At 39.3% G+C, this 23605-nt stretch overlaps 1 long non-coding RNA gene and 1 pseudogene across 2 annotated transcripts in view; one reads left to right on the plus strand and one right to left on the minus strand.

Annotated features, from left to right (window-relative positions):
• LOC308643996 overlaps positions 1–23605 on the plus strand; it is a 117857-nt gene that overhangs the window by 55202 nt on the left and 39050 nt on the right. The window lies entirely within an intron of this gene.
• On the minus strand, positions 20394–23602 carry LOC308643993 (small ribosomal subunit protein eS24-like; annotated as a pseudogene). The gene has a single exon. The product of its transcript is annotated as a small ribosomal subunit protein eS24-like (transcript).

Below are 23605 nucleotides of genomic sequence, written 5' to 3' on the forward strand. Positions count from 1 at the left end.
AGGCAGCCATCCCATATTCAGCATTACATTATTAACAAAATGATTATTTTTTTTTAAGGTCTGAGTGGTAAGGATAGCCCCCATTTGTTGGAGTAAATCTCTCCCCCAGAGGTTTGTGGGAAGCCCAGCCACCACATAAGGTTGGAAGAAGCCGCTGTGACCTTCGTTATCTTCCCACTTTAAGAAGGATGCACTCTTTTGTGGTCTGGTTTGACCTATGTCCTGTAGGACAGCAGAAGAACTCTGGAGGGGCCAGGCGCGAGGCCACTGTCTATCGGAGATGACAGAAACATCCGCCCCCGAGTCCAATATTTCCTTAAAGGTTTTATCTTGTATTTTTAATGTAAACTTGGGACGTGAATCCAAGTGAGCCACCCAGTAGGTTTGGGGGGTCCCGGTGGAGCCAAATGCGCCCCTTTCTCGGGATCTGAGAAGATTAGGTCCAGGGACAGAGACCAAGGGCAGAAGCACCAGTTGGCCTATACGCTCTCCCGGGCGGATGACAACAAGTCCCTGTGTCGCCTCTACCATCATCTTTATTTCTCCCTGGTAATCAGAATCAATAACTCCGGTAAGGACTCTCAATCCTCGCTGAGCAGTGCTACCCCGCCCCAGCACTAATGCCATTGTTCCTTCAGGAAGGGGCCCAAATACTCCAGTGGGTAAAATTTGGGGCCCCATCTGTGGGGTTAGTACTGCTCGGGAGGTGGAACTGAGGTCCAGTCCTGCACTTCCTGGGGTTCCCCGGGGGAGTTGACTGATAGAAAGGGGTTGGTTAGCGGGAGGCGGCGGAGACGCCTGGTCCCTGAGATTTGACTCTGTCTCGGCATTGCCCCGTACACTCTGGTTTCGGGGGCCCGGGGCGGGCCCCTGTTCCCGTTTTCCGGCAATATGAAGTGACCTTCATTGTCAAATTTGGATCTGCACTCAGTACTCCAATGATTACCCTTACGGCAGCGGGGACAAAGTCCCGGTCTCCCTCTGCCAGGATTTTTATGAAATTCTGGGCAATCTCTTTGTATGTGACCCCTTTTGCCACATTTAAAGCATTCCCTCCGGTTAGCCCCTTGATTATTAATTTTCTGAAAACCAGTCTTAAGGGCCGCGGCCAGAACCTGTCCGGTAACATGAGCTCCATCAATATCTTTACAAGCTCGAATCATGTCATCAACACTCTTTGCTCTGGTAGATTTAATGGCATTTTGGCAATAGGAATTTGCATTTTCAAGAGCCAATTGCTTAATGACCGGCATGGCTTGTTCCAAGTTAGGGAAAATTTTTCCTGCTGTCTGCATCAATCGGGCTATGAAGTCTGAATATGGCTCAGAAGGTCCTTGGGAAATTTTTGAAATTTTAGCCTCAGTACTAGAGACAGGTAAGGCCTTCCAGGCATGCACGGCAGCTGCAGCAATCTGAGCGTAAACGCCTGGATCAAAATTTATCTGTTGGTCAATGGTGGCATATTGCCCAGTCCCCGTCAACATTTCTGCATTCCTCTGTGGATGGCCGGCATTCTGATTAATTTGGGCCAACTCACGGCATCTCTCATGATATTCACTTTTCCATAACAAAAAATCTCCCCCTGATAAAACAGCCCTACAGAGTTGTTGCCAATCACTAGGAGCCAGCTGATTAGCTGAGAAAGACTCAAAAAGGGTTAATGTAAAGGGAGCATGAGGCCCATAATTTATAACTGCCTCCTTAAGTTGTTTGATATCTTTAAAGGCTAAAGGGACGTGGACCCGGGCTGGTTGTCCATCAGCATCAATATTCTCTATCACAGGAAAAGTTTGAGCTATCTTAGGGCTCCAATGGACCCCGGCTCGCCTAATTAGGGGGTCTCCGTTTTCGTCCCAATAAGGATTATAGAGAGGAGGAGGGACAAATGGGGGTGCACTAGGCGCTTTTGAAATAATTCCTTTTAAACGACCCTCCATCTCTTGAATCTCCTTTTCTAATTCTTTCTCCTCTTCAGAGAGGCAACTAGCATTCTCAATGTCCTTGTCTAAATTAACGTGAAGGCGTCTCTTATTTTTCCCAGTAGGGACTTCAGGAGAGCCTTCCTCTTTTAGGGAAGCCTCCATCTGTTCTTCCTGAACTTGATTAAGGGCTTGTTCACATTCTGCAAGTTGTTCCTTAATCTTTACTTTGTCTGTTAGTAAGGCATCTTTAACCAATCTCCACAAAGAGAAAGTGGCAATAGGGACACTCCCTGGTCCTTTATCCCTCAATAATTTCTGAAGATCATGTCTGACCTGATCCCAATCATTATTATTAAGAAATCCCCCTGTCAGAAACCAAGGACATGCCTGGGCAATAACTTCAACGAATTCTGTTGTAGTTTTTGTTTTTATTCCTGTTCCTTGTGTGTTCAACAGCTCTCTGAGTTCGTTGGCCAGACGAACTTTAGCTGCTGAGTTACCCATGGTGCGCACCTCTTTTCCCCTTCTCTTATGGAAGGTCTCTTTTCCCCTTCTCTTATGGAAGGTCTCTTTTCCCCTTCTCTTATGGAAGGTCTCTTTTCCCCTTCTCTTATGGAAGGTCTCCAATTCTCCCCCTTCTCTTATGGAAGGTGAGTCCCGTCCGCTTACCTCTGCTTTCCGGTCTCGGTATGGACCTCCACCTGCCGCGCGCGTTCGGCGAATGGACCGAGTCCGGCGAGAGACGTCGGGATTAAAAAAGACACAGGAGTCCGAGGTTCTTCATCCAGGGGGAATCTATCTTTATTAGCTCAGCACATACTTATATATTTTTTTTTTTTTTTGCAAAAGGCATGGAAGGTTACTAGTAGGCGGGGGCAAAGGGGAAGGAAAAACAGGTGGTTCATGTCGACTCATAATGAGCCTTCAACCAGGAACCTTATCAGACCCAAGCAGGTCAGGGCGTCCCCACATGACCATTACAGGCTGAAATAATATGAAAACAGACACCACAAATCCTTCAAGGCCTTGTGAGCTCCTTCAAGGCCTTGTGAGCTGGCCTCTTTGACGTGCACAAAAATCAGGGCTGGATCCAAGCCCTGTGGGCCGGGGGGAGTCCGTGCCAGCACAGGGCCTAGCAATTGCTGGTCCATGCTGGAAGACTGCACCCCAGGGGGTTTCTCCTGGGTTCCACTTGTGTGATAGTGGAGCCAATTCTTAGTCCACTACATCATCTGTAGACCCCATGTTTCCTGGTCTTGGGTTCAGTCTCCAAACTCAATCTCTCTCTCCCATCCCCACCCTTTCAAATTCCTGACCAGCACATCTCTCCCAGCTGCAAGCAGCCAGGTTGTAGGGGAAGGGGGAGAGCTGGGTGGGTTTCCATGACGAGTTGTCACCTGTGTAAATCTCTCTCCATGTTTGATTTTCTCCTGGTCACTTTAGCACACTCTGTGTCATGCATTGTGGGTTTGCCAGGCCTGTATTTTAGGCCAAACTCAGGTTTGCCGGGAATAGGCTCCCCCAGCTGCCAGCCCTGGCACCACAGCTGTAAAATGGTTCCTTCCTCTGTCCTCCACACAAAGCTGGGAGAGATGCAGTTTCTTTTCTTTTATTGTGCAGCACACTTTTCAGTTTAGTTGGATAGTATCTTTGACCTCTGGTCTCTCCATATCCAAACATACCTCAGGCTTCCTAAAAATTCAAGTTCCTTTAATTCCCTCATCTCTCTACTTTGCTTGTAGAGGGACTGCTCTGGGTGGTAACTTTGGCTGTGGCAGCAGCTATGCAATGGGGATTTTTCCTTATTTCATTATATTTAACCTCCTGAATACTCAATCTGCTTTGAATGTCCAGTATTAAATTCTAGTAAAGCACCCCCCTTTATTCATTCACCCACTGTGCTGTCTACTTTCTTGGTTTCATGCCATGGAGTAGCCAGGAAAGTGACCTTCTCTATTCCACCATCTTTTTTTGTTTGTTTTCTTGATAACAGGGATTGAACTCAGGAGCACTCAACCACTGGGCCACAGCCCCAGTCCTATTTTGTATTTTATTTAGAGACAGGGTCTCACTGAGCTACTTAGCACCTCACCATTGCTGAGGCTGGCTTTGAACTCACCATCCTCCTGTCTCAGCCTCTGGAGCGGCTGGAATTACAGGCGTGCCTCACCACACCGGGTTCTATTCTGCCATCCTGAAAACCATCAGTGTAGTTTTGATCTGCATTTTCCTGATTGCTAAGGATGCTGAATATTTTTCATTTATGCTTTAGCTATTTTTATTTCTTCTTTTGAGAAATATCTGTTCAGGTCATTTGCCCATTTACTAAGTGGAATATTTGCTTTTGTTTTTGCTGTTGAGCTTTTTGAGTTTTATACATCCTGGATATTGATATTCTTGTCAGAAGAGTAGTTGGCAAGATTTTCTTCCATTCTGTAGGTTCTTTCCTCATGTTCTTAACTATTTACTTTGCTGTGAAGAAACTTTTTAATTTGATGCCATCCTATTTATTTTCTAGGTTTTATTTACTGAGCTTTAAGAATTCTTACTGAGGAAGTCTATGTCTCTGCCTATATATTGGAGTATTTTTTAAATTAATTTTTATTAGTTCTAATCAGTTATACATGAGAGCAGAAAGCTTTTTGATTCATTGTACACAAATGGAGTACCACTTTTCATACTCTGGTTGTACACAGTGTAGAGTTGCATTACATGTGCAGTCATACAAGTACCTAGGGTAATGATGTACTTCTCATTCGACAATCTTTCCAAACCCCATGCCCTCTCTCCTTTCCTCCCTCCACTTGGCCCAATCAAAGTTCCTCCATTCTCCCCACACTGCCCGCCATTATGGATCAGCATCCACTTATCAGAGAGAACATTCGGCCTTTAGTTTTTTGGGATTGGCTTACTTGGCTTAGCATGAAATTCTCCATCTCCATCCATTTACCTGCAAATGCCATGATTTTATTCTCTTTTAATGCTGAGTAATATTCCATTGTGTATATATACCATAGTTTCTTTATCCAGTCATCTATTGAAGGGCATCTAGATTTGTTCCATAGTTTAGCTATTGTGAATTGAGCTGCTATAAACATTGATGTGGCTGTGTTATTATAGTATACTGTTTTAAGCTCTTTGGGTATAGACTGAAGAGTGGGATAACCAGGTCAAATGGTGATTCCATTCCAAGTTTTCTGAGGAATCTCCATACTGCTTTCCAGATTGATTGCACCAATTTTCAGTCCCACCAGCAATGTATGAGTGTACCTTTCCCCCCACATCCTCACGAACACTTATTGTTGTTTATATTCTTGATAACTACCATTCTGACTGGCATAAGATGAATTATTAGAGTAGTTTTGATTTGCATTTCTCTAATTGATAGAGATGTTGAACATTTTTTCATACATTTGTTGAATGTATATCTTCTTCTGAGAAATGTCCATTTAGCTCCTTAGCTCATTTATTGATTGGGATGTTTGGTGTTAATTTTTTGAGTTCTTTTCATAACCTGGAGATTAGTGCTTTATCTGACATGTGTGTGGCAAAAATTTGCTCCCCAAATGTAGGCTCTCTCTTGCTGAGAAGTTTTTAGTTTGGATCCATCCCATTTATTGATTCTTGATTTTATTTTTTGTGCTTTAGGAGTCTTGTTAAGGAAGTCAGGGCCTAATCCAACATGATGAAGATTTGGGCCTGCTTTTTCCTCTAATAGGCACAGGGTCTCTGCACTAATTCCTAGGTCCTTGGTCCACTTTGAGTTGAATTTTGTGCATGATGAGAAATAGGGGTTAAGCTTCATTTTGCTACATATGGATTTCCAGTTTTCCCAACACCATTTGTTGAAGAAGCTATTTTTTTCCAATGTATGATTTTGGAGCCTGTCTACTATGAGATAATTGTATTTATGTGGGTTTGTCACTGTGTCTTCTATTCTTTACCATTGGTCTACATGTCTATTTGGGTGCCAATACATGCCATTTTTGTTACTATAGCTCTATAGTACAATTTAAGTTCTGGTATTGTGATATCTCCTGCTTCACTCTTCTTGCTAAGGATTTCTTTGGCTATTCTGGATCTCTTTATTTTTCCAAATCAATTTCATGATTGCTTTTTCTGTTTCTATAAATAATGACATTGGGATTTTAATTGGAATTGCATTGAACCTGTATAGAGCTTTGGGTAGTATGGCCGTTTTGACAATATTAATTCTGCCTATCCAAGAGCATGGGAGATCTTTCCATCTTCTAAGGTCTTCTTCCATTTCTTTCTTTAGTGTTCTGTAGTTTTCATTATAGAGGTCTTTTACCTCTTTTGTTAGATTGATCCCCAAGTAATTTTTTTTGAGGCTATTGTGGATGAGGTAATTTTTCTAATTTCTCTTTCAGAGGATTCATCACTGATGTATAGAAATACATTTGATTTATGGGTATTGATTTTATATCCTGTTACTTTGTTGAATTCATTAATTAATTCTAGTAGTTTTCTGTTGCATTTTTTTATATCCTTTAAGTATAGAATCATGTTGTTGGCAAATAATGGTAGTTTGAGTTCTTCTTTTCCTTGTATTCCTTTAATTTCTTTAATCTGTCTAATTGCTCTGGCTGAAATTCAAGGACTATATCGAATAGAAGTAGTGAAAGAGGGCATCCCTGTCTTGTTCCAGTTTTTAGAGGGAATGTTTCCAATTTTTCTCCATTTAGACTGATGCTGGCATTGGGTTTATCATACATAGCTTTCACAGTGTTGAGGTATATTCTTGCTATCCCTAGTTTTTCTAGTGTTTGGACATGAAAGGGTGCTGTATTTTGTCAAATGCTTTCTCTGAATCAATTGATATAATCATATCTTATCTTTAAGTCTATTGATGCGATGAATTATATTTATTGATTTCCGTATGTTGAACCAATCTTGCATACTTAGAATGAATTCCACTTGATCACAGTGCACTATTTTAAAAATATGCTTTTGTATGCAATTTGCCAGAATTTTATTGAGAATTTTTGCATCTATGTTCATCAGGGATATTAGTCTGAAATGTTCATCAGGGATATTAGTCTGAAATTTTCTTTCCTTGATGTATCCCTGCCTGGTTTTGGTATCAGGATGATATTAGCCTCATACAATGAGTTTGGAAGGGTTCCCTCCTTTTATATTTCATGGAATAATTTGAGGAGTATTGGTATTAATTCTTCTTTGTAGGTCTCATAGAACTCAGCTGTGAATCCATCTGATCCTGTGCTTTTCTTTGTTGGTAGGCTTTTGATGGTGTCTTCTATTTCCTTGCTTGAAGTTGATCTGTTTAAATTGTGCATGGTCTCCTGACTCAGTTTGGTTTGATCATATGTCTCTAGAAATTTGTTGGTGCCTTCGAGGTTTTCTATTTCATTGGAGTTTATTTATTTATTTATTTATTTTTATTGGTTGTTCACAACATTACAAAGCTCTTGACATATCATATTTCATACATTAGATTGAAGTGGGTAATGAACCCCCAATTTTACCCCAAATGCAGATTGCAGAATCACGTCGGTTACACATCCACAATTTTACATAATGCCCTATTTCATTGGAGTTTAAATTTTCAAAATTGTTTCTAATTGTATGTTGTAGTATTGACCTTATGTTTTCTTCTAGCAGTTTTGGAAAGTTTCTTGTCTAATTCCTAGGTCTTTGATGCATTTGAGTTGACTTTTGTGTGCATCTATATTAATGCATTCCTCAACAAGATCCAGAGGCATTCAGTGAATTCTGAAGTAGCAATGAGTGTAAATGATATTTTTGAGAGATCTGCAACAGCTGAATGTGATATGAATATATCTATGTGTTCCCACCATACAAGGCACTGTTAATTCTATCATGATTTGTTGCTTATATTCATAGTGGAAGGAGCTAAATTTGTTTGTGAAAATAAAGAAGTAACTGTCTTTCCATTCCCTTTTGTAAATGGTCTGAACTCTAGATATGAGTGCTGTGGAGGAGAGAGTCCAGGGATTTCAGGTGAAGAACTTGTAATTAAGACTGGAGCCAGGCATGCTGGTGCATATCTGTAATCCCAGTGGCTTTGGAGGCTGAGGCATGATGATCGCAAGTTCAAAGCCAGCCTCAGCAACTTAGTGAGGCCCCAAGCAACTCAATGAGACCCTGTCTCTAAATAAAATATAAAAAAAAAGTGCTGAAGATTTGGCTCTGTTGTTAAGCACCCCTTGGTTAAATCCCCAGTACCAAAAACAAACGAAAAAAGACTGGAGCATAGACCCAGCTCTTGTTTGTCATGTTGTTCTCTAAGACATCTGAGACTGGTGTTCCCTGTACATAGCAGCAACTAATGCCTACTTATTGACCTAAATGCCTATCATATATATCATCCCAGGATTCCCTTGGAGGGTGTTGAGGGGCCCACACCAAGTATCTTTCTGTCCTTCCTTCCTTCCTTCCTTCCTTCCTTCCTTCCTTCCTTCCTTCCTTCCTTCCTTCTTTCTTTCTTTCTTTCTTTCTTTCTTTCTTTCTTTCTTTCTTTCTGGTCCTGGGGATTGAACCCAGGGGTATTCTACCCCTGAGCTATATCCTGAGCACTTTTAATTTTTTTTTATTTAGAGACAGGGTCTCACTAAGTTGCCCAGGCTGTCCTGGAATTTGTGATCCTCCTGGCCCAGCCTCCCAAGTTGCTGGGATCACAGGTATGCACTGCTGCACACATCTTTCCATGGCCCAAATCATGACCCAATTCCTTGGGAAACAGAAAACTCTCCCTATTTTATAAATTCCCTGGGAAGCTTAGATTGCAGTAGGGTCCCCAGAATGGAAGAGCAAACACCAAGCATCCACGAACTCAGTGAAGTGACATTTCCTGGTGACAGTGTATAAATCTAGGGGCAGTCATCAACCCTCTTGGACATGGTAGAGAATAGAAAAGAGTGACTCTTACAGAATCCACCTGCTATGGCATTGATAACACATCAAGTGGAGAATGGCCAGCACACTCCTGTACTATGTTTATAAGATTCATGCGTTCTTGTAGGTTGATTAATTTATAATCCTCTCTTGGTTCAAAGTGGGACTGAAAACAGACCATTTTTTCCACACCTGGACCTTTAAATTAAAAAATGAGCAGCAGACTTTGATGATGGCATCAGTGAATTAAACTGGGACTAACCCTTTTGGAACACGAGATAAAACTCAAATTTGGTCATTATTGTTTACTATATTTAAATAATAGCTATACTGTCACGGAAGAAAGAAGTAAACAGCTTCCACCTGGGACATCAAATAAGGTTGCTCTGAGACAAAGTCAACCCAAAATTCTGGCACAATCATCAATAAACAGAAACTTTTCTTGGTCTTGCTAATCCCCTCTGAAGCTCCAGAAGCAGTTATAGCTGAGGGCAGTGGAAAACACATGCCTGGATCTTGACCTCTGTGCTGTCTGCACAACGATTTATTTCTTGACCTTTATCCTGCTCTAAAATTGCTTTCCAAGTCCAGCTCCCCGTTAGACTCTGACTGCTTCATTCTCTGTGCAATCAGACATTGAAAATGTGCTAGCAATAGTGCATTCAAGAGTATAAGAGTATAACCCTTATTAAAAATAGCACATTTATTAAATACCTCCTATTACTCTAAAGACTCCATGCAAAGTTACCAACAATAGCATAGAGGAGTCTCTAGTTGGCTTTATGTGCTCTGCAGCTTTGCCTGTAGATGTGCAGACTGCTGTTGCCTATCCAGCGACACCTATCCGTGTCTTTTCATTTGAGTTCCATACCCTGGAAGGAAGAACAGGTTCTTAGTCCTTGAAGCTTAATCAGTTTGAAGCCTGTTTTCCTCACCTAATACCTGCCTAAACTGCACTTCTCTATATACTTAGTCAACACTCTTGCCAAACCCAAAAGTTTTTTAAAAAGAAGGAACCTGACCTAAATGATTAACATCAGCATACAATATATAGAGAAGCAGGTGGGGGAGGAAACAGGGTAATTATATCAGTTTAGTTATGATGAAGATGATAATGAGGAAAATAACAAAAATAGCACATTTATTTAAATACCTCCTACATGCTGCAAATCATGTTATTTCTGGACTATTTTATTCCATTGACAGAACTACATTACTTTGGCTACTATAGTTTTATGATATGCTTTGAAATTACTCAATGTGAGATTTCAAACTTTTTTCTTTTCCAGGATTGTTTTGGCTATTTGTGTCCCTTGACACTCAGATTCATTTTAGGACAGATTTTGTATTTCTGCAAAAAAAAAATGCTATTAGAATTTTGATAGAGGTTGTGTTTTAGAAACTACTTTCTGCACTTTAAAAATATTATTTTGTTCATTTATTTTGACATCTGCTATGGCTGGAGATGGTGTGTCCCTCAAGGGTTCATATGTTGGTAGTGTGGGGTGATGCCAATTGGGAGGTAGTGGAAACTTTTAGATGTAGAACCTAATGGGAGGTGATTGGGTCATTGAGGGGACATGGCCCTTGGAAAGAATTAATGCAGTTTTCATGGTACCCTGGTTAGTTCTTATGAAAATTATTATAATAGAGCAAAACTGATCCCTTCCTGCTCCCTGGCTTCCCTGATTACAATGTGATTGCTCTAACAGGCACTCCTACCACTGTGATGCCATGCACCAGGAGGCCCACATCAAAGGCAACACAAAGGGAGCCAACTAAAACTTTTAGGCTCTACAGCTGTGACTTACATACACCTCTTTTCTTTATTTATTTTTCAGCCTCAGGTAATTTGTTACAGCAGTGGAAACCTAATATACTGTCCTTTAGAGTTGGTACTAATGTTTTTTTATTTGTTTGTTTTAGAGAGAGAGAGAGAATTTTTGTAATATTTATTTTTTTAGTTTTCGGTGGACACAATATCTTTATTTTATTTTTATGTGGTGCTGAGAATCGAACCCAACGCCCCCGTGCATGCCAGGCGAGCGCGCTACCGCTTGAGCCACATCCCCAGCTGGGTACTAATGTTTTTATTTCCAAAATACACCTAAGAAAAATGAAGTACATAAATGTTAAACAGCTTGCCCATGTCCACACAAATAGTGAGAGAACCAGGATTTGCACACAGGCAGTCAGACTCTAAATACCATCTACTTAATCATGATCCTATATAACCTGCCCAGTGATATTTTTGGAAACCTAAAAAAACCTTGTTTCTACTGTAGAAGGGTGAATGAAACACATTCAACTAGTTGTTGATCAATATCCCTTCTCTTTAATAGTTAGTTTGGTCATATAGCCACCCAGCTAGTGACCAAATGGCCCAGCATACCCTGCAGTTAAGTGTGGCTGTGTGAATAAGTTCTGCCCAACAAGGTGTGAGTGGAAGTGATTTATACACTTCCAAGATATGAACCTAGAAAGAAACACTTGAGCACACCTGCGGCACATCCTTCTCTTCCTCCTGACTGGGTTGTAAGTCCAACATAGTGATGGCCGTGTAGCCATGCAGCCCTAATGTCTGGACCACCAAGACTATAATGGGCTCGACAGATAGACTCTTGATTAAACCATGTGTCCTTGGATCTTTTTGTTGCAGCAGTGAGACCGAAGTCTTAATTCATATAATTAACTTTGGAGGAAAGTTCATTTGGATTTTTTGCACTATAAGCTCAGCATAATGAGATTCTTAACACTTATCCAAGAATAGACTATTGCTAATGTGTATAACATTCAATGCTTGTTGGTAGTTGTTAACTTTCTTGGTGATTTTTAAATGATACTTCCAAATCTAGCACCTTTTAATGAAGTTGTTGGTGCTGAGTTGTGGAAGTCAGGGCCTGTGTTTTGAGTCTTTCCTGATAGTAATAATGAACACTCGTCTGTCTACCTTCTTTTTACCTATTCCTACGATCATCTACTTTTGTTTGTACCTGACTGAAGTTGGGTCTAACTAACTGGATCATCTCAACAGTGCGATCACCATCAGCCTGGAAACACCAGATGCGACAGCTTGGACAAACCAATACTATCTGGCTTGATTGACAGGCATCACAAAGAATGCCATGCAGGACTTATTCACACAGGTGTTACCACCAACCCTTCCAGTGACGCACACATGGTAGGAGTTGAACACTTGGTGTCTGAAATTCATTGCCTGGGTGTAAATTTCATGTGGTATCCATCCAAGCCATCCTTAGGAAAGGAGTACTTGGAGCAGTTCTTGTGAATATAGACTTTTTAGAATTTATTTTTTTTTTATTAAGGAAATCTTCAAACATCTTCATAAGTAGAGAGATTATTATGATGAGTGTTCATATCCATGAATATTTTTATATAGATGAAATCAAGTTAAAAAGAACATCAAGGGTAGCTTTGAAGAGGAAAAGAATTTTTAGAAGAACAAAGCAGGGTATGATAAAAGGGAGGGGATCATGCGCAGACAAAGGTTCTTCATAAGAGGGGCCCAGGATGACCTCTTACCTTGCCCTGAAACATTCCTGATACCACCTGCAGGATTTAAGAATTATTCATAGGAAAAATTGTTAATATTTGTTGACTCTTTCCTGTGCTGAACACTGTTTTACAAGCTTACGAAGTAGCCATTATTATTATCCTATTCTATACATTAGAAGATTGAGGCTTTGAGAAGTTCAAGTTAACTTTCTGGAAGTCCTATGGCAGGTGAAAAATAAGTATATAAGCCAAGATTTGAACCCAGAATCTTTAGACTCAAGAGCCTGTTCATGTTAACAATATGTGTTTATTAAGTCTACTCAGTGGACTTTTAAATTCAGAATCATTTGGGACACCAGATAAAAAGTCATATTTCTTATTATCACCTTTGATCGTTTCTGAATACCATGGTGTGAAGTCTAGGAACATTTGTTTGGAATAAAAATTTTAAGTCCATCAAAATTTGAGAATCATTGCTCCATAAAACATTGTAGAGGTATAGTCTCCATCAGTTCTTTGAATTTTTTATGCCACATCTTTATCTGTAAAATGTTTTACAACATGTTTTCTCAGTGCTTTCTCATTCTCTCTCCAATTATAGTTGGCCCTCTTGATATGGTTGGAAAGTATTCAGAAAAAAATTGTGTCTGTTTTGAATATATACAGACTTTTCTTGTCACTATGCCTCCAAACAATACAGTGTAACAACATTTACATTGTACTATGTATTAAAAGCAATCTGGAGATGGTTTGAAGTGTCTGAGAGGATTATGTAGGTTATATGCAAACTCTGCACCATTTAATTTCAAGGGTCCATGGATTTTGGTATCCTGGAAGGGTTCTGGGACAAGTCCCTCATGGTTACTAATGGATGACTATATATCTCTTCTTTATAAATTACTCTTTGCAATTTCATAGACAAAATTATTTTAATGTACTATTTGTGTATGGATATGCACAAATAAACACTTAAAATATTCTCTGGGTATATGCATTCCATCTCACTTTTGAGAACACTGGTCTATGGTATGTAATATTTGAATTTTTAATTTATCATGTAATAAATATCAGGAGTCAAAAGGAGATTGGCCAGTCAGATATAAATTAAAAGTCAGGAAATTTCACTGAAAAATCCAGATTTCCAACTTTTTTATTATGAAATTTTTTGTAGTTATAGATGGACAGAATGCTTTTATTTATTTTTTATTTATTTAGGTTCCGGGGATTGAACCCAGGGGCATTTGACCAATGGGACAGATCCCCAACCCCTTTTTGTATTTTATTTAGAGACAGGGTCTCACTGAGTTGCTTAGCTCCTTGCCATTGAAGCTGCCTCAGGCTCCAGAGGCGCTAGGATTACAGGCATGCATCACCGTATCTGGCTTATTTGTTTATTTTCATGTAGTGGTAAGGATTGAACCCAGTGCCTCACATGTGCTAGGCAAAAGCTCTGCCACTGAACCACAGCCCCAGCCCTCCAACTTATTTTGAAAAATAAATTCGGCTATGTGGGTCTGAGATTCTGGTGTATTAACAGAAGCTGTTTAGAGAAGACAGGCTGAAGATGAGTAGTGAGCCCTTGGAAAGAGGCACACAGGTATTCATTTTGAGACACTGCAGTTCCGACCTTGTCCACGTTATTCTCTTGTATTAATTACCCAGATGGTGGGCACTTCGGGCTTTGCTGTCAGAGCTATTGCCCAGATGTGAGGATTTCTAATTCTAGCCTAATGTGAAGATAGTCTTCGTGGTGTTATGTTGTATATTGTCAGGTCAAGTTTTACCCTCTTAACTTTTAAAATTAATCATCTTAGTTTGACCCACACTAGTTTACTATTTTTGTTGGCTCCAAAATCAAGGAATTTTCTAGAGGTCAACCTTATAAATCCATGATTATTACGTGCATCATGGTGATGGCTTGTTTTAATAACTTAACCCAGGTTATTCCATTGCTCGGGGATAATAACAGGCTAGTTAAAGAAGGAATTTCACTAATCATTGCATTTAAAAGATAAAAAAAAAGACACATGGTTGACATTGTCATTGTTTTCAAGGGAGATTGAAAATAACTATTGGTGTCAATTTTCAAGGAAAAGAAGAATGTGCCAAGATGAACGCTATCCTATAAATCAATGCGCCAATTTTCCTCCAGAGTTTAAATCACTGGCTGATCATAAGGTAGGGACTTGGGGAGGAAATAGAACTATTTTAGTAGTGCTTCAGAACTTCAATAGAAAAGGAGACATTAAGTTTTACTCTGAAGTCTGTGTTTATCCATTGTAACTGGACTATTGTAAAGGCATCCTCTGGCCTGCCACTTCAAGAACTCAAACTCAACTGCAGTATCTCCCAAAACAAGAAACTGATGATGGTTAAAGTTTCTCACTCAAAAATTTGCTAGAGATTAAAAAAAAACACAAAGATAAATTTTAAAAAACAGCAAAGATCAAATTATCTTGATAAGGTTTGATTCTACAAGTATATGTCTAGTAAAATTGGATTTGATAGAAATAATAGTCATAAAGGAATTCATTATATGGATAAATTAAAATTTATTTAATGAATACAGTTTGATATATTCAATTATTCCTGTGTATTTATAAAAAGAAGAATTAAAAGTTTGAATATGATATTAACAAAAATATAAAAAGTATCTGAAATGAATTTACTGGACAGGTTAGGAAACTAATCAGGGTATTAATTTGGCTTAATAGAAATCATTTTAGAAAATGTATTAATAATCTGGGCACAGTGGCATATGCCTATAATCCCAGCAATTTGGGAGGCTGAGGTATGAGGATTGCAAGTTCAAAGCCAGCTTCAGCAACTTAGTGAGACTTTGTGTGGAACTCAGGCATACGTATGGTGACAGCCTGGTTGAATGCTCTCAAATTCTAAAGCCTACCATTTATCATAGCCAAGCCTGGGTACTACCCACTTCTCTGGATTCTTTTGTTCACACTACTTTCCCTGCTTAGCCGGTCTTCCCATGGCCTGATTCCTACTCTTTCTTTAAGAGTCAGATCCAGCAAAGTACTCAATGCTTCTTATGTGGCCTCCATCCCCTTGAAACCCAGAACTTGCCCCTCCTCATATATTCCTCTTGCTAAAGTCACTAATGGTCTCTTTGTTGTTAAATCCAACCAAAACTCTAATTGCCATCTCTTCCCATTAGTTCACCTGTCAAGCATTTCTTCCTAAGTATCCAATACCCCTTGCAGCTCCTTTTAGTCAAGGACAATGTCCACAAATGAATGCAGCTGTGGGCCTTGATAGCTATGCCCAGGCAAGCAGGGGAAACGTGTGCCTTAATCCTGAAGAAGGGAGCTAGGCAGTGTCCACCATAATGCCTCAAATCAGCAGGTCCAAAATGAAACTCATGTGGTCCTGACCATTCTATTTCTGAATTGATTCCTATTATTGCCCTTGTTGAAGTTCTCATCCTCTCCTGACCAGTTTAGTGTGCCAACCTCCTAGGTTGGCTTGGCCTGTTCTAGTTCTTCCTTCAGAGTCACCAGTGAGCTAGGTTTTTTTTTTTTTTTTTTTTTTTAAATTGGATAGGATGTTCTACTACTGAGCTACATCCTCAACCCTTTTTATTTTGTAAGACAGGCTCTAGCTAAGTTGCTGAGATTGGCCCGAAACTTGTGATACTTCTGCCTCAGCCTCCTGAGTAGCTAGGATTATGGGCATGTACCACTATGCCCAGTTCTATTTAATTCAAAAACAACTTTTTTTTTTTAAGCATTCTTTAGATTGAAGCTCTGAAGCTGTGAACCCAAATAAACCTTTCCTCTAAATGTTTTTTTTTTTAGTTGTGATAAAATATACATAATATTTATCATTTTGGACCATTTAAAAATGTGTAATTAGGTAGTATTAAATTCACATTGTTGTACACCTGTTATCATGATCTAGAACTTTTTCATTACCCCAACAAAATCTCTGGAATCATTAAGCAGTAGCTACCATTTCTTCTTCTTTGCCTCCTGGTAACATCTATTTCCGTTTTTCAAGGAATTATTTTTTATACAAAATACCCAGACACCATGTGTTATACAACATAGCCTCAAAGTCCTTGTCACCTCTGCTGTGCTGACCAGTCTGCCCTCGAGCCTCTCTAGTCCTTCTTTATAGTCTCTTCACTGTCTTGCTCTCATTCCACTCTCTCCTCACCCACCACTCTGCACCAGCTTCCAGCTTGTGGCCTTTAGACCCCCACACAGAGAAGTGCAGCCTGGCTTCCATGATTTTTTCTCCTGGGGAGCAGCCATCTGGGATTCTATCTCTTTATTCTCACAGAGGGGAGAGTGAAACATTTGCTTGTGGAACCTGAGATCACCTGACACCCTGACCTTACCCCCTCTTTTCTCATGGGGTTGCCGAACCTCCCTGGCCATACATTAGTATAGGACTACGCAGGGGATTGGGTCATTACAAGGAGATAGTTTAGGGGAGGCATGAAAGATAAGGAGATATTAACATAAAGAATAGGGACAAACATTCAAAAGCATCGAGGCAGGGAAAGTAAAGTTTCCTGCTTAAGAGACAGAAAGGTTGGTTACCTGAAGAATAGTGGGCAGTCGCAGGGGATGATTAGAGACATTCGGTGCATGTCTTCAGTTTAGAGTTGATTTTGTGTTCACCAGGAAGCCATCTCTATTAGTTGGGAAGCTTTTATTTCATGTACTAGAAACCCTACTTAAGGTTTCAAACAGGAGCATTGCGTTCAGAGGGGGTGGGATTCTGGCTCCTTTCTCTGAAATTCTCTCTGAAAATCCCTGGGCCAGTTTCTCTCAATGCTGCAAGAAGGCTTTGGCAGCAACCAGCGTACATGGTTTCCTTCTCACAAGAATAGGGAAATCGTAGCTTCTTTAGGTCATTTAAGATAACCCAGTTTCCTTCCGATTGGATCAACTTGGATTGGCCACAGTGATCAGGGGCTTCCTACACTTTTTGGCTTAGATTTAGTTACTATTCATTGCTAACCCACTCTGCAGTAAGGGTGGGTTATAACTCCCCTCTTCCTTGTAGCTGGGGTTGGGGTCATTCCCCAACGGTATGATTGTGACATAACGAGGAGGCAGTGGTTCCATAAAGAGTTTGAAAATTATAAGGAAAGAAAGTGAGAGTGGATGTAGGGTAAGCAGTCAATAAAGTCATCACACATGGTAAGGAATCATTAAAAAACACTCTAGCTGTTCTGAGGACAGTCTGGATGGACCCAGGTTAAGAGAGGCCAGTTAGGAAACTTTCACAGCAGTTTAGATAGGTGATGGTGATAGAAACTGGGATGTATTTTGTTGTTAGAATTGACAAGATTTGGAGATAGATTTGATGACAAAGGAGGCAGTTTTGGCCAGATTGTGAGGAGTCTAAAATGCTAAGCTTTAGATTTTATCTTTGTAGGGAATGATGGAGGTGGTGGGGAGGGTTGGTTTTTTGTGATAGGAGATCATTTTTTGTCTTTCACTTTCCTTTGAATTTACATTTTTTTTTACTATTTATCACAGCACATTATTTTGTTCTTCTAATGATTTTTGAATGAAGAAAACACCAAAATCATAGTAGTTTTATTTATTTCTCACCCTGTGTCCAAGTTAATTGAGAATGTTTTCAAATATCTTTTCTTTTATAGTCTAATTTTATAATCCAAAAAGGACAATGCTTTCCTTGAGTCTTAGAACGCTGAAATTGTTAATTTTGCAGAATGTTTTCAGTATGAATTAACTGTCTTGCAATGCCATTCAATCATGCAAATTGCTATCACCAGGAACTGAACATGTTTTAGCTTTTCAAAATATCAATTATAGGAATAAGAGTCCAACTGAAACTTCTGGCTTAATCTTCTATCTATCATCTAAAGCTTATGAAAAAGTTGAATGAAGTTTCCAGGAGACTGGATGGCTATTTTTGCAGAATAAGCAAAAGATAGCTGCAATCTGATGTCTTTGGTGGAAGCAGGCTGTATTAATTCTGTATATAAATTCAGCAAAGCACTTACATTAAAAAAGAATTCTTGTTCAGATTTCAAGTTCTACTTCATCTTATTAAAGAGAATTGCTTTGTGTCCATTTATTAAAAAGAGTTCAAGACTTGGCTTTGTCTCATTTTAAATTCCCATATATTATTTTTTGGATATTTCTGTTGTGCTTACTTTCAGGCAAGTTCTCATCTCTCCAGTTCTGTTTTCTCATCCTCTCTTTACCCTTGATGAGGAGAAAAACTGCTGCCTAGATACTTCACAACATTGTGTTTTGAATGTCAAGTGAGGTGATACATAAAAAAGACTTGAGGACAACTAAGCTCTTATTTTGCTGTTATGCAATGTCTATAGTTGAAGCAGTTGTTTTGAGCACCCAGCCCACATCTTTTTTCCATTAGTCTCCTGAGTCTTTGTAAAAGGGCCTTTTTTTTGGACTCCAGAGGGTATTGGAGTAATGTGTAAGGCAGGCTGGAAATTCCAAGGAATACTCCCAGGATCAGCCCTCAAACCACAACCCATCAAGTTGCTTTTTTGTTGTTGTTGTTGTTGTTTTTTTGCTGCTTTGCGGTGGTGGTGGTGAGGAGGGCAATATAAAAAGTGGTCTATGCCATCTCCCAGAGGTCCTCACTGAAGTTGAGCCCCAGTTCTTCATTGATACAGTTTTGTGTTCCATCCATTTCATTTTTCATCTTTTGAACTGGTTTCTCCTGGCTTTACCTCTTAAATAAATGATTTGCATTCAAATTCTTGTCTTAAGGTTGGTGGAATGAACTCAGCCTAAGCCTAGTTCTCATGGTCTTCAAAATGTCTTTGTCCATCTGGCTCACAAATGATATCCTAGCCATCAATTTTCTAGCTTTTTTGCCCAACCTTAGTGTTACATAGAACTATGCCTATTTTGCCTTCTCCCTGGATTATTGGTGAATCTCTAAGAAGTGGTTTCCTAATATCCTGGCCATATCCACCATCCTAGATAGGCTATGAAACTTCTAGAAGGGTCACCTGATAAATAGCCAAGCAGAGGGATATGACATATTACCTTTATTGCTAATTAACATTATATTGGGCTGGGTGCAGTGGCGTGTGACTGTAATCCCAGCAGCTCCAGAGGCTGAGTCAGGAGGACTGCAAGTTCAAAGCCTGCCTCAGCAAAAGCAAGGCTCTAAGCAACTCAGCAAGACTCTGTTTCTAAATAAAATATAAAACAAGGACTGGGGATGTGTGGCTCAGTTGTTAAGCACCCCTGGGTTCAATCCCTGGTACCAAAAAGAAAAAAAAAGATAATATTGAAAAAAAATGGCTTATAGAAGTGGGAGAGTGAACTTTCTAACATTAAGCCCTTAAATTAAGGACACCTTTGAATAGTTAGTTATGTTGGACAACTTGAGGCTTCCACCTGCATGGACAGAGCCTGCCTGCCATTTAAAGGTCTGAAGACTGGAGGAATAACAGAATGTATTCTCTCTGTAGATAGGCAGGCTTCCAAGAGAACAAGGAGGACCAAGGGGCTGAGGCACAGATGCCAAGTTCCTGTTGTGCTAACTTGCAGTTAGAAAATTCATCCATGTCCCTTGTAGAAGGCACAGAGAAACCAAAAAAATGTTATGTAATGGGTTTCTCTCTTTCATGGAAGCAAAATATTAGGGGAAAGGAGGTTCATTCTTTCCAACGCTCCTCATTTCTGCTTCTTGGGCTTAACCATTAAGCTCAAGGCCAAGCAAGAGTGTGACCATCTCCTTTACAGGAGTCAACAATCCTTCAGGGAAGTGCAGTCCCCATTTTCATGAGTGCATCCCTTACCCGCTCCTACCTCAGTGGCAACTACGCTGTGAATATTCTTGAGACTACAGTGAAGAGTGAAGCTGTTGCCCTCAGAAGGCCAAACTGATAACTGGGGTAATTCCAAGTCCAGTCAGAATGACTGAGTTTGTCACAACAAAGTTGATCCCTTTTCTTCTTTAAGTCACCTATGCTACTTGTAGAATCTGATGGCTCCTTCCCCCCCCACCTTTTTTTTAAGTTAAAAAAACTTGAAGCTAATTTTCTCTTCTTTCTGCCCCAGACATGTGCTATTTAACATTTTGTTCTATATTTTGTCTAATGGAAACTTCATTATGAAAGATTAAGTCCCTGGGTTCTGGTTTGAACAAAAGCAACCATTATTCAATAATATCATGGCCACCCTCACCTTTCTGAGTTAAGACTATCCTAACTGGCATGGATTTTCTGATTGGACCTAATAGCTTATCCAGGCCTGGCTCTCCTGTGTTTTGCCTTCCTTGCCATCTTCATTTGGAGTCTCAGCTGTACAAATTTCTCAGGCATGTTTCCTCTGGCACCGCAAATGCTGTGTCTCCATCTATGATTCAAGTGACATTTGGACACTCATTAAGTAATACCTTGAGTAGCTACTTTCTTTTGACTGATTTTTCTTCTTAGACTGTCGAGACCTTCGGGGAATAATTGATATCACTATCCCAGGTTTGAAGGAGCAGTTCTTACCAAGAAGTCTCTATGTAGCTCTAAAAGCACTTGGCCAAGAAGTGGCCCATATTCTTGTTCCTTCTGTTAGAGGCAGTACAGTTTCCTGAGATTTTGCTTCTTTTCCTATTGGATTTCACTGGGTCCAAGTTACTATTTCTTTTTAAGTTTTCAGTTTATTAATCTTTGTAATCAATTTGCACAATCACCACAGAGACTGGCTTTTTGTTAGCACTAACATCTGCCTTTGCAGTCCCCTTGACTTTCTTCATTATGTTCTTGTGTTCCTTTTACTGTTTTCTTGAAATCTTTTTCTTTTCATACAGACCATGTCCTGCCAGTCTATGTCTGGGTTCATTTTTCTTTGCATAATCCAAGGAATCATTAACTTATCTTGCCACCTCCAAAATGGATTCTGAATCCAAACACAAAGATGACACCTGATGTGGTCTTGTACATTTTGGCTAATTTTTTTTATCAAATTTCTTTCTTAGGTACTATTGCTTTCACAGGGTAAAGAACATCATCAACCATTTGTTTCCTCTGAAGTAGTCGTTGGGTATGAACTTACTGGTCTAGAAAGTTACTGTGACATTCATGGTGGCAGTCTGTCCTCAGAAAGCCAGGGAGGCAAAGAGAAAAATCTACCTGACTTGTTCTCTAAACTATCAACTTTTTCTTCAAAAAACCTCTTTCTCAAGCTTGTTATTCTTAGTTTACTTTGTTAAATTCTTCCATTGCTTCTGTTCTAAGACTGAAGAACAGTATAGAAGACATTCCATACATTCCTTGACATTCTGAGATCTGACTTCTAGAAATAGTGTTCTAGGAACAGGACTGCTTTTTTTTTTTTTTTAATAGACAGCATGCCTTTATTTTATTTGTTTATTTTTATGTGGTGCTAAAGATCGAACCCAGTGCCTCACATGTGCTAGGAAACTGAGCTACAGCCCCAGCCCACAGGACCACTTTTTAAATCTTTTGTTTTAAAACAATTTAATTTTGTCTTTCACTTAGCCATTGTTCATTATAAGGGCACCATTTCTTTGCCTGGTGTTCAAGAAAATTTTTCCATAGGTGTCTGCAGAGCTGGAGGCCTGGACATCTAAAGGCATGGTCAGAGCTGCTGTGATTTATAAATCCAGTCAATTTAGGATCACATGTGGGAGAAACTGACTTTTCAAACTCTGGACAGGTCACATGACTCCAAGATTAATTTGGGGGCACTGTCTATACAGGCTGGCATTGATGATTCAAAACTAGAACCTCAGACTACAGTGCTATGTAACATATATGTCGTGTAAAGAATTTATATATAAGTGCTATTATACAGTTTATACAGTGCTATGTAACATATATGTTGTGTAAAGAATTTATATATAAAGAAAGGACAGAATTAGAAAATCACCATTACAACCTCAAAAAATATAACAGATGTAGAAAATAATTACCAATGGATATTATACTAGATGAAAGATATGGGGAACTTTATAATGATACAACAAACTGGCAATGGATCTATCTATCTATCTATCTATCTATCTATCTATCTATCTATCTATCTATCTATCTATCTATCTGAGATAGGGTCTTGCGGAGTTGCTCAGGGCTGGAACTTTTGGGCTCAAGAGATCTTCCTGCCTCAAACTCCCTAGTAGCTGGGACTATAGGTGCATGCCACTGTGCCCAACACTAAGCAATTTTATCTCTAAAAATAGTACATCAGATATTATGTACCTGATGTAATATTATAGGAACTACACAGTACTTCTTATGAAGTAGTCTTGCAAAAAGTTTTGAATTTAAATTTAATGAAGTTTCTAAATCTGCAGGAAAAATGGGTGATACAGGAACATGTCAGACAAGGATACAATCATCCAAATTAAAAAAGTGAAATAAATGATCCAGTTTCATTGACAAATAAATGGCATAAAAGAAATGTGAACTGCTACAGATATAGAACCATAATGAATTAGTCAACCAAATGTAATGGATGGATCTCCTTGAAATGTGATTAAACAACCCCCCAAAAAAGACCTTTTGAAAACCTTTTAATTTCAGATTTAGAGAAAACCTCCTATTGTACTAAGAATTCCACCTACCCTCTCCATGCTAAGGTCTTACCACGTTTACTTTATCACTCTCTATATCTCTAGCCCAGTTTTTTAAAAAAATTTTTTCTTTTAGTTGCCTATGGACCTTTACTTTATTTATTTATATGTGGTGCTGAGAATCAAACCCAGTGCCTCCCACATGCTAGGCAAGTGCTCTACCACTGAACCACAACCCCCAGCCCTCTAGCCAAGTTTTTTTGAGAGTAAATTGCAAATAGTTGTTCCTTCACACCTAAACACTTCAGTGTGCACTTTTAAAAAATGAGGATATTCTAATATATAACTATAGTGCAATAATGAAATACTAGAATAGTAATACATTTACTATAGACCTTATTTAAAATTTGCCAACTGACTCACTAATGTCTTCTATAGCAAAAGGAAAACACTGATTTCTGTCCAGCATCCAATACATCTGTTGAACTATGATTTAATAACTAGAAAGTTTGTCAGTCTTTGTTTTTTATGACCTTGACATCTTCGAAGAGTAAAGGTCAATTATTTTGTAGACTGTCTTTCAACTTAGGTTTGAGTGATGTTTCTTCATTACATCCAGGTTATACATTTTTGGTAGAAATCCACAAAAGTGATATTTTGTTCTGATTAGTGCATTTTACCAAGAGGCATGCAATATTTGTCCCCTGATTGATAATACTGCAAAAGGACATTTTTGAGATAACGGGGTAAGA

The sequence above is a fragment of the Spermophilus citellus genome (assembly GCF_964194105.1).
Source record: "Spermophilus citellus genome assembly, chromosome: 3".
NCBI classification, from domain to species: Eukaryota; Metazoa; Chordata; class Mammalia; order Rodentia; family Sciuridae; genus Spermophilus; species Spermophilus citellus.